We start from the raw sequence: 8,845 nt of genomic DNA, 5'->3' as shown, positions 1-8,845 counted from the left end.
TTACAGGAGTCTGGATTTGAACCCTGGCTCTGGTTTCTTCTAGTCACGTGACCATGGGAAATTCACTTGAGGCCTCTGCGCTAAGTTCTTCGTGTGGAAAAAAAAACTAGCCTGAGAACAGACCATCCCTCAAAATTGCCTTAGGGAGTAAGTTAATTAATGAGTATAAAGTGCTTACAGTTGCGATGGACACATGGTGAGTGGCATTGTAAGCAGCTTGTTAAATAAGTAAAAGTGATTGCTGGTTGATTTCTCATATGGATTGTACACGTTGTGAAATGTACACAGTATTCTCCCCGCAGCACGGCTTTCTGCTGTTTCCTGTGACACTGGGGACTTTACTTCTTTCTCCTATGCCTCTGATTTCCTTTTCCGTTCTCTCTCTTCCTATGGCTCCACACAACCCCTTGCCTTTCCTCATCTCTTTTAAACTTTCCTTTTGTCAGATGAAATAGTTGATGAGACACAGATAGAATTTGCCTTGAATACCAGAGTTTCATGAGTTTCTTACTTACTCAGCTCTCACAGTAAACGTGTGAAATGAATACCGTCTTCCCCAATTGGTTGAACTTGAAAATGTCAGCTGTCCCAGCACATGGCCTCCTGTTTCCATGATTGTCCTGCAGTGCATGGGGTCCCCTTCTTTCACTGCCTTGTCTTATAAAGGACAACACTTTGTCTTAACATGTACCCATAGGAGTTAATTTAACCTCATTTACATCTTTAAAGGCTCAATCATCTCTCTACACAGCCACATTCTGATGAACCTTCTGATGAAGGTAAGGTTTCAGCACGTGACTTAGCCCATGTAACTTCTTTGGTCTTGTTGTCACACAACCTCTTTCTCCTAAAGAGATGCATCAGTAGAATTTATTTTTTAAGTGAAAGGTACTAAAATGATTTCTGTTCAAAATGTTGAAACTTCCTTGACCAATTTTGAAGTAACTGAAGATTTTTTCCTGGGCGTGCTGCAAGATCCTGTCTGAGAAACACTGTTTCTGAGAAAGATGTGCACTCAATGCCGTTCCTGGGGGACCCAGTGGTGCAGTTGTTGAGAGCTTCATATCTGCCCCAGTTAAATATATCACCCAAGAGAATAATGAATACTCCAATCTTGCTTAAAATGTCATCTAGGGTCACACAGGTCTTAATAACATCAGGATATGAACTTGGGTGCTGTCTGATTCCTAAGGCCAGATACCACCTATGCATCAGGCTCAGTGTGACCAGCATACATGCTAGGATAGCTTGCTACCAGGCAATTCCTATCTGTGACTCTCTATTGGATTGTCTACTATCGTGACTACAGACTGAGGCTGCCTTTTTTGAGGTGTCATTCATGATTTGGGGAGTGAGACAGCATTCAGACGCTGCTCTCTAGTGCCAGAGATGAATCTTAGCTTAGATAAGGCCAATGAAAATACCATATCTCCATGACTACAGTGATTGTTTTGGATAGGAGTTCAGGCTTGCAGTGTGAGCTGGGCCAACCTAGTCACTTTACAGACTTTTAAAACTGAAAGCGTGAAATAGAAAGAAAATTATTTTCTTCTAGGGGGAAGGGAAGGGTGTGGGTGGGGGGCGGGGCAGCAGAACTCTTGGATGTGGATCCTGGGCTCCTGAAGGCCATGTGCCACTTAGAGAATACAACTCGTAGAACAGGATAACACCAACACACGCCGAGGCAGGAGATGCAGAAAAAGAATCCTAAAGGCATTGCCAAGGTCAAGTTCTATTTTTCCTATGTGGTACAAACGGTTTCCTTTGCTTCTATTGGCTTGGGGCAGGAGGGCACTGACAGGCTGATCTTTGAGCAGATCCATGTGAAGGGCAGCAGACTATGGTGTTAAAAATGGGGACCATGTAATCAGGTGGTCAGGGATGAGTTTGCTTTTGCTGGTTTAGCAACTGTATACTTTTAGAAGAGATAATATCTCAACTATTTAGTTTGTTTACTTGTAAATTGAAGATAAGGACAATACATGTTTTTGCCTTCTACTGGAGCTCTTCTGAGGCTAAATTAAGGTGAGGCACATGAAGGAAATGTAGAATTTTGGGCATGAGGTTAAGTAAGTTCTCACCCTGCCCTGAGCCAGCTGCTCTAGTAACGCAGGAGAAACTGCTGCCATCAAAGATGAATACAGAATGAAAAGCAAAACCCAAACATCTGAGAAAAATCATAAAAAATAAACAATGATAAACAAGCTAGTTCATACAAAGAAAGGAATCACCATTAATAATGAACCACCAGCCCAGGCCTTCGAAACAAAACAGCGTATCTCACACTCTGAGAAAATGAAAGAGGACATTACACTCATGAAGTAGGAACAGGAAGTGATAAAACAGGAACCCATGATTTAACTAAAAAGCTGAGAAGTAAACAGGAGAGCTGCTGAGGGCAGAGTGGGGACAGCAAGAATTTTCCAACAGGTGTAAGCCACATGAGGCACGGTGACAGGGAAAGCTGTGGTCTCTGGCTGCACCCACTTCACTAAGGAGGGAGAAAGGCAGTAAGGAAACACCACTCCACCAGACTTAATGCTGAGTGGCCAAGGCAAGGGCCTGTGATGAATGGGCGTGGCCTTTACCTGATTAAGGATCTCCTGCTTAGTTCTCTAGGGAGAAACATCAACTCAGCTGAGAGCAGGAGGGAGTAGACTCAGCTGAGAGCAGGAGGGAGAGGTAGGGTGAGATTCCAAGAAGGCCATTTTTAGAGAGCAAGAGGAGGAGCTAGAACCTTATAGAAGTTGCCATTGGGAAGGGTAGTGGAAAAACCAGCCACACCAAGGAGTAGTTTACATTTGGATTTTATAGAAACTGAAATTTAGAAGTTAAAACAAGACAAAACAAAACAAAACAAAAAATCTCTTCTTATGAAAGAACTTAATATTCCTCTAATTACCCAAGATTTAGAATTATTGTTATTTTGTTACTACTACTACAACCACTACTACTGCTATTACATTATCATCATCATCATCCTCCTCCTCCTCCTCCTCCTCACAATGCAGGCTTCAGGCTTGGGTTGGAGACTTCTCACCACAATCAGCATTTTGCTGAACCAAGAAGGAAATGAAACCACCCTTAGGAATTAAACCACAGTAAAGCCGAGAAACTGAGTAAGCAGAGCTGCCAGAGAGGAACCAAGCCTGGGTTAGCCACACGGAACCACGTGCACACTGGAGGTCAGCAAAGCTGGGCTGGTCGTGAAAGAGGCCACAACACCCTGAAAGAGAGGTAGGTACAATACAAGAAACAGGGGTGGAGGGAGGGAGGGAAGGAGGGAAGGATGGAGGGAAGGAGGGATGGAGGGAGGGAGGGAGGGAGAGAACACACTTTCTCTTGCCTATTCCAACAGTTCCCTATTCCAGTTCCTGTGAGCTCTGGCTGAGGGGGCTGCTGGTCAGCTCTTTGGGTTTCCAGAAACTTCCGCTTAAGGCTCAGCTTGTATCGTTACAGCTCACCCCCACATAACCAACCGCCTGAGAAAAGAAAGGAAACCTAATAGAGGAACAACTTCATTCCTAAAGAAGACGCTCCTGTCATTGAGCTAGGGGAGCAAGCATAGAGCACTTTTCTGGAAGGCTCCCTGACACTGTGGCCTGAAGGTCGCAATAGGAGCAGAAGAAAGCTTTGCCTAGACTGAAATCACGCCCTGTGCTGGCTCTGAGTTATCACCACATCCCCAGAGAAGAGCTGATCTCTGACAGAACCTTTGCTGTCCAGTATATACCAATATAATGGAAACTTTCTAGGTCTTACTACCAAATAAGAATTTAGTCTTTATCAATACTCTTTTGATATTTTCTTCTAGACAAAGTGTGGAGCAGAGACTAAAGGAAAGGCCATCCAGAGACTGCCCCACCTGGGGATCCATCTTATATACAGTCACCAAACCCAGACACTGTTGTGGATGCCAAGAAGTGCTTGCTGACAGGAGCCTGATATAGCTGTCTCCTGAGAGGTTCTGCCAGAGCCTGACAAATGCAGAGGTAGATGTTTGCAACCAACAATTGGACTGAGCACGGGATTCCCAATGGAGGAGTTAGAGAGAGGACTGAAGGAGCTGAAGGGGTTTGCAACCCATAGGAAGAACAACAATACCAACCAACCAGATATCCCCCAGAGATCCCAGGGACTAAATCACCAACCAAAGAGTACACATGCAGGGACCCATGGCTCCAGCCACATATGTAGCAGAGGATGGCCTTGTGGGGCATCAGTGGGAGGAGAGGCTCTTGATCCTGAGAAGGCTCCATGCCCCAGTGTAAGTGAATTCTAGGGTAGGGAGGTGGGAGTGGGCAGGTGGGGGAACACCCTCATAAAAGCAGGGGGGGATGGGATAGGGGAATTCCTGGGGGTGAAGACTGGGGAAGGGGATAATATTTGAAATGTAAATAAAGAAAATATCCAATTTTTTAAAAAAAGTATTGACATAGATAGGCATTTCCTTGGAAGATTATTTTCCCTAGATATATAACAACATATCATGGGTCCGTGACTAAAAAAAAAATAGGAAAACTCTTAGATTCAAAAGCTGCATTAGTGTTACTATGAACGTATAATGGGCCCTGAGAGGTCCTTTAGTAAATGAGCTGAATGTTGTTGTTCAACACAACATCTCCTAAACGCTTTGCACCATGGATGTTTCTTCCAGAAGTACTCACACTGAAATCCTGCTGCACACAGGGACAGGAAGGGCGAAGTTTAGGAAACATTGTTGCTGTTCTACATATGCATAAGCTGAGTGTGGCCTGGTGAAGTCTCTTGGTCACAGGAAGCAATGGTGTCTGGAGAGAAGGGACTGCTGCTCTCAGATGCCAGAGAAGAGGTCACTGCCTGCCACACGGGGCCACAGAGGAAGCAGCAGGGTTTGGTTATGTGGTAGGAGACAGGGGTGAGGGAAACCCAGAGCCTTTCAGTGTTCTTTGGGGAAGGCAATATTTCCTTTCTTCTTCATCCGGATTTGTCTGTTGTTCGATGAAAACGTAATAGGATGCTGACTGCCAGAGAGACCTGGGAAATGTACATAGCAACTTGCAGTCCCATTGTGACAGAAAGAAGTTGTGGGACCATACCGTGGTGATTTGAAGAACGGCCCCCATTGGCTCATAGATTTGAATGCCTTGTCACCTGGGAGAGGCACTCTTTGAAAGCATTAGGTGGTGTGACCTTGGTGGAGAAAGTGTGTCCCTGGAGTGGGTTTTGAGGGTTTAGAAGCCTAAGCCAAGCCCAGAGTCTCTCTCTTCCTGCTGCCTGCGGATCCCCAAGTGTAGGGCTCTCAGCTGCTGCTGTGCTTCCCACTATGATGACAATGGACTAACACCTCTGAAGCTGTAAGCCAGCCCTGATTAAATGCTTTTCTTTAGAAGAGTTACTGTGGTCATGATGACTCTTCACAGCAACAGGACAGTGACTAAGACCCAGGCTAGTCAAAGCTCAGCTTTGTTTGGGACAGCTTCATAAGCAATTACATAACTGTGATGTTCTTGTAAGGCTCGATGGACCTGCCAATCACTGTAAGACCTATACTTTCCCCAAATTAATTAGTGCTTTGACTAATCACTCTGATTATTTAAGATCAAAACGCCCTCAAGAAAAACACATATGAATAAGGTTGTTTTTTTAAAAAAATTATTCAAGTAGAAGAAATATGCATGTGATACAGAAGTTACTAGAAATAAGATTTATTTTAGGGGGCGGGGATTAAAACCGGCAGAAGCACATTTGAGAACCATCTAAATGTTTAATAATAGGTAATATGCTATGATAATTTTAACAGACAATTCAGACTATTATGCAGTTATTACAAATAATAAATGCTGGCACTAGGCAGCAAAACCCATTTCTCTTGAACAATATGTATGAACACCTGGTAAGCACCAGGCATCATAACCAATGATAGGGATGAACCAAGGATGAAGGAGCTTATGTCTATAATCCCCTGGAGGAGACAGCCTTATAAACATGAGAAAGAGTTTACAAATTATATATGAAATTAGAACAGCAAATTTTTATGTATACAAATTTTTCTATAATGAACATGTGTTATACGTGTAATAAAAGTAGTAAATTCTTATAATACAGTTTTTTACAACTATGCAAAATATATATAGTTATTGGAAGAGAACATGGCGAAAATAGTCGTATAAGGGAAATCCTACTGTTACAGCTCATTTTATGTCAACTTGGTCAGGCCATCGTACCTAGCAATTTGGTTAAACACTAACCTAGGTGTTGTTGCACCGGTATTTTGTAAATGTGGTTATCACCTATAATCATTTAACCTCATGTGGAAGCTGTACTTAGTAATGTGAATGGACCACAGAGCAAACAGTGAGGGTTCCTAGAAAATAGAAGTTCTGCCTCAAGACAGCAGAGACACTTTGTACCCGAGTCCAGCCTGCTGCCTGCGTAGGGTTTTATTTGGTGCATTTATTCTTCTCGGTAGTTTGAGTTCTCTCTCTCTCTCTCTCTCTCTCTCTGTGTGTGTGTATGTGTATACATATACACCATATACACATATACCATATACACATACACCATACACATATACATCATATACATATACACCATATACATATATATATGTATATACATACATATATATATCATATACATATATACACACATACACCATGTACACCATATACACCATATACATATATATTACATATATACCACATATTCCCTTAGTGGTTCTGTTTCTCTGTAAACCTCTGACTGATACTTCAAGTCCTACAGTTTGGATCTGAAATCTCCCTGGAAGGTCCATGTAGTTAAAACTTGATTCTTAGACCAGCAGGAGGTGGAACCTATTATCACTGGGGCCTTGTGGGAAGAAATGGATGCCTGGGAGAATGTTCCTACAATTTGGGGGCCCTGGGATATTTCTCTGTCTCTCTCCCTTCCTGATGAGCAGGTAGAATGCTTCCTGCCAAGCATTCCCCTCCATGATGTACTGTGTCACTGCAGGCCCAGAGGTGACAGGGCCCAGTAACCACCAATTGAAACCACTGGAAACATAAGTGACAATAAACCTTTTCCTTTATTAAATAGGCCATTTTAGGTGTTTTGTCACTGTGCTGGCTAGTGCTGTGTCAACTTGACACAAGCTAAAGTCATCTGGAAAAGGGGCACCTCATTTGAGAATATGTCTGAACCGTATTAGCCTGTGGGTCAATCTGTCTTTTTTTTTTTTTTTTTTTTTTTTGATTGATGATCAGTGTGGGCAGGTCCAACTCACTGTGAGTGGTGCCACCTTTGGTCTGGTGGCCCTGGGTGCTATAGGAAAGCAGGCTGAGCAAGCCATGAAGAGAAAGCCAATAAGCAGTAGGCTCCATAGTCTCTGCTTCAGTTCCTGCCTCCAGAGTCCTACCTTGAGTTTCTGTCCCTATATGACTTTCTTGGGTGATAGACTAAACTCTATAAGATGAAATAAACCTTTCCTGTCCACATTGCTTTTGGTCGTGCTCTTTTATCTCAGCAGTAGAAACCCTAAGATTGTCATAATGACAATGTTCTGGCTTAGGAAAGTTTGAAGGCTTTGCGTCATAATCATTGGGCCTAGTCATTGAGAGGTGAGGAAGTGATGATCTATAGAGGGATAAATTAGTGATGTATAATTTGATAATACTATTGGGAAATTACAGAAAATTTTAGAGGCATGACTCATTTGGAGGAAGTGGGTCATGTCTTGGGATCTGTATATATTCATTTCTTTCTCTGATCTGCTCTCTGCTTCCTGGCTGTCATGAGATGAGCTCTTCTTGTCCTCTGTCACAATGCCCTTGCCTCATATCAGGTCCAAAACAATGGGGTAACCATGGACTGCAAGTGTGTGTCAAACACTCTTCCCTCTTTGAATGGCTCACCTTTGTCCCAGAGATGAAGGTGACCAACACAGATGACTTACATAGTACTATCCTTTTCTCTTTTATTAATTTAATTTAATGTTGAGATACTCACATACAATTCCCTTTTAGGCTCTTCTATGTTTCCTGAGATGAGTTTTCTCTTAGCATATTATCTTAGCCTCTCTCACCTTCTCCCTACCATTGGTTCTGAACTGTATAAAGGTTGTTCATAAAGCTGGAAGCGTATGACAGGATACATAGAGTATGTTAGCTGATGTGTTGTTTCTTTGCCTTCAGATCTGTCTTAGAGCGACTCCAGAGGCTGCTGCCAGTCTCAAGTTCTATGGATTCCTAGAATCCTTCACCCTTTGTTAGATCCCAAGAGCTGTGCTCCTATCAAGAGACTACTCAAGAATCCTGGGGACCTAGGTAGCATGTTCCTTTTGTCTTTCTTTAAGTCTTTCTTCTACCCCTAAAGATTTGTTTCTCAAGCCTCACTGCCCATTGCCCAGGCCAAAGGCTGTATTTCTTGAGTAGTATTACTTCAAGTGGGTGTTGGCTTAAGCAGCACAATGTCACTTCCCAGCTGTGTGACAACATCCTGACTCAGTGTTCTCAGATGTACAATTAGGGGAACTAGTCAACTGGACTTTCAGGATTGTTACAAGGCTGTCCTTTCTAAAACATAAAGTTTCTAGTATGCTGTAGACAATCCTAGAGAAGGCAATAACTATAACCAGTTTTTAGAAAAGTCATTTGATTTACATCAGCCATCTTGAGACTTATGTCTAGCTGGATATCCCAGTTCTAACTGAGGAGGCAGAAAGGATACTGGAAAAGGACACCAAGCTCTCACAAGGAACAGATTTTTGTGCTCACTTAATAATGCCACTTCATTAGAAAGAATAACATACAAATCAACTCTCCAAATAAGTAGAGGTAAATTTACCATCACAAGAAAATGTGGACTTGTATCTAGCTGAGAATTT

The 8,845-nt window shown here is 42.7% G+C and overlaps 1 long non-coding RNA gene across 1 annotated transcript; it reads left to right on the top strand.

The window, feature by feature from the left end:
- The first annotated feature begins 2,828 nt into the window (after nucleotides 1-2,828).
- LOC143434670 (uncharacterized) lies at nucleotides 2,829-7,411 on the top strand. Its single transcript, XR_013104348.1, has 3 exons — nucleotides 2,829-3,237; nucleotides 3,815-4,267; nucleotides 4,658-7,411. It is a non-coding gene; the product is annotated as an uncharacterized LOC143434670 (long non-coding RNA).
- The last annotated feature ends 1,434 nt before the right edge of the window (nucleotides 7,412-8,845 follow it).

Source organism: Arvicanthis niloticus, chromosome 16 (assembly GCF_011762505.2).
Source record: "Arvicanthis niloticus isolate mArvNil1 chromosome 16, mArvNil1.pat.X, whole genome shotgun sequence".
Classification (NCBI taxonomy): Eukaryota; Metazoa; Chordata; class Mammalia; order Rodentia; family Muridae; genus Arvicanthis; species Arvicanthis niloticus.
This window is presented reverse-complemented; position numbering and strand designations above follow the sequence as displayed.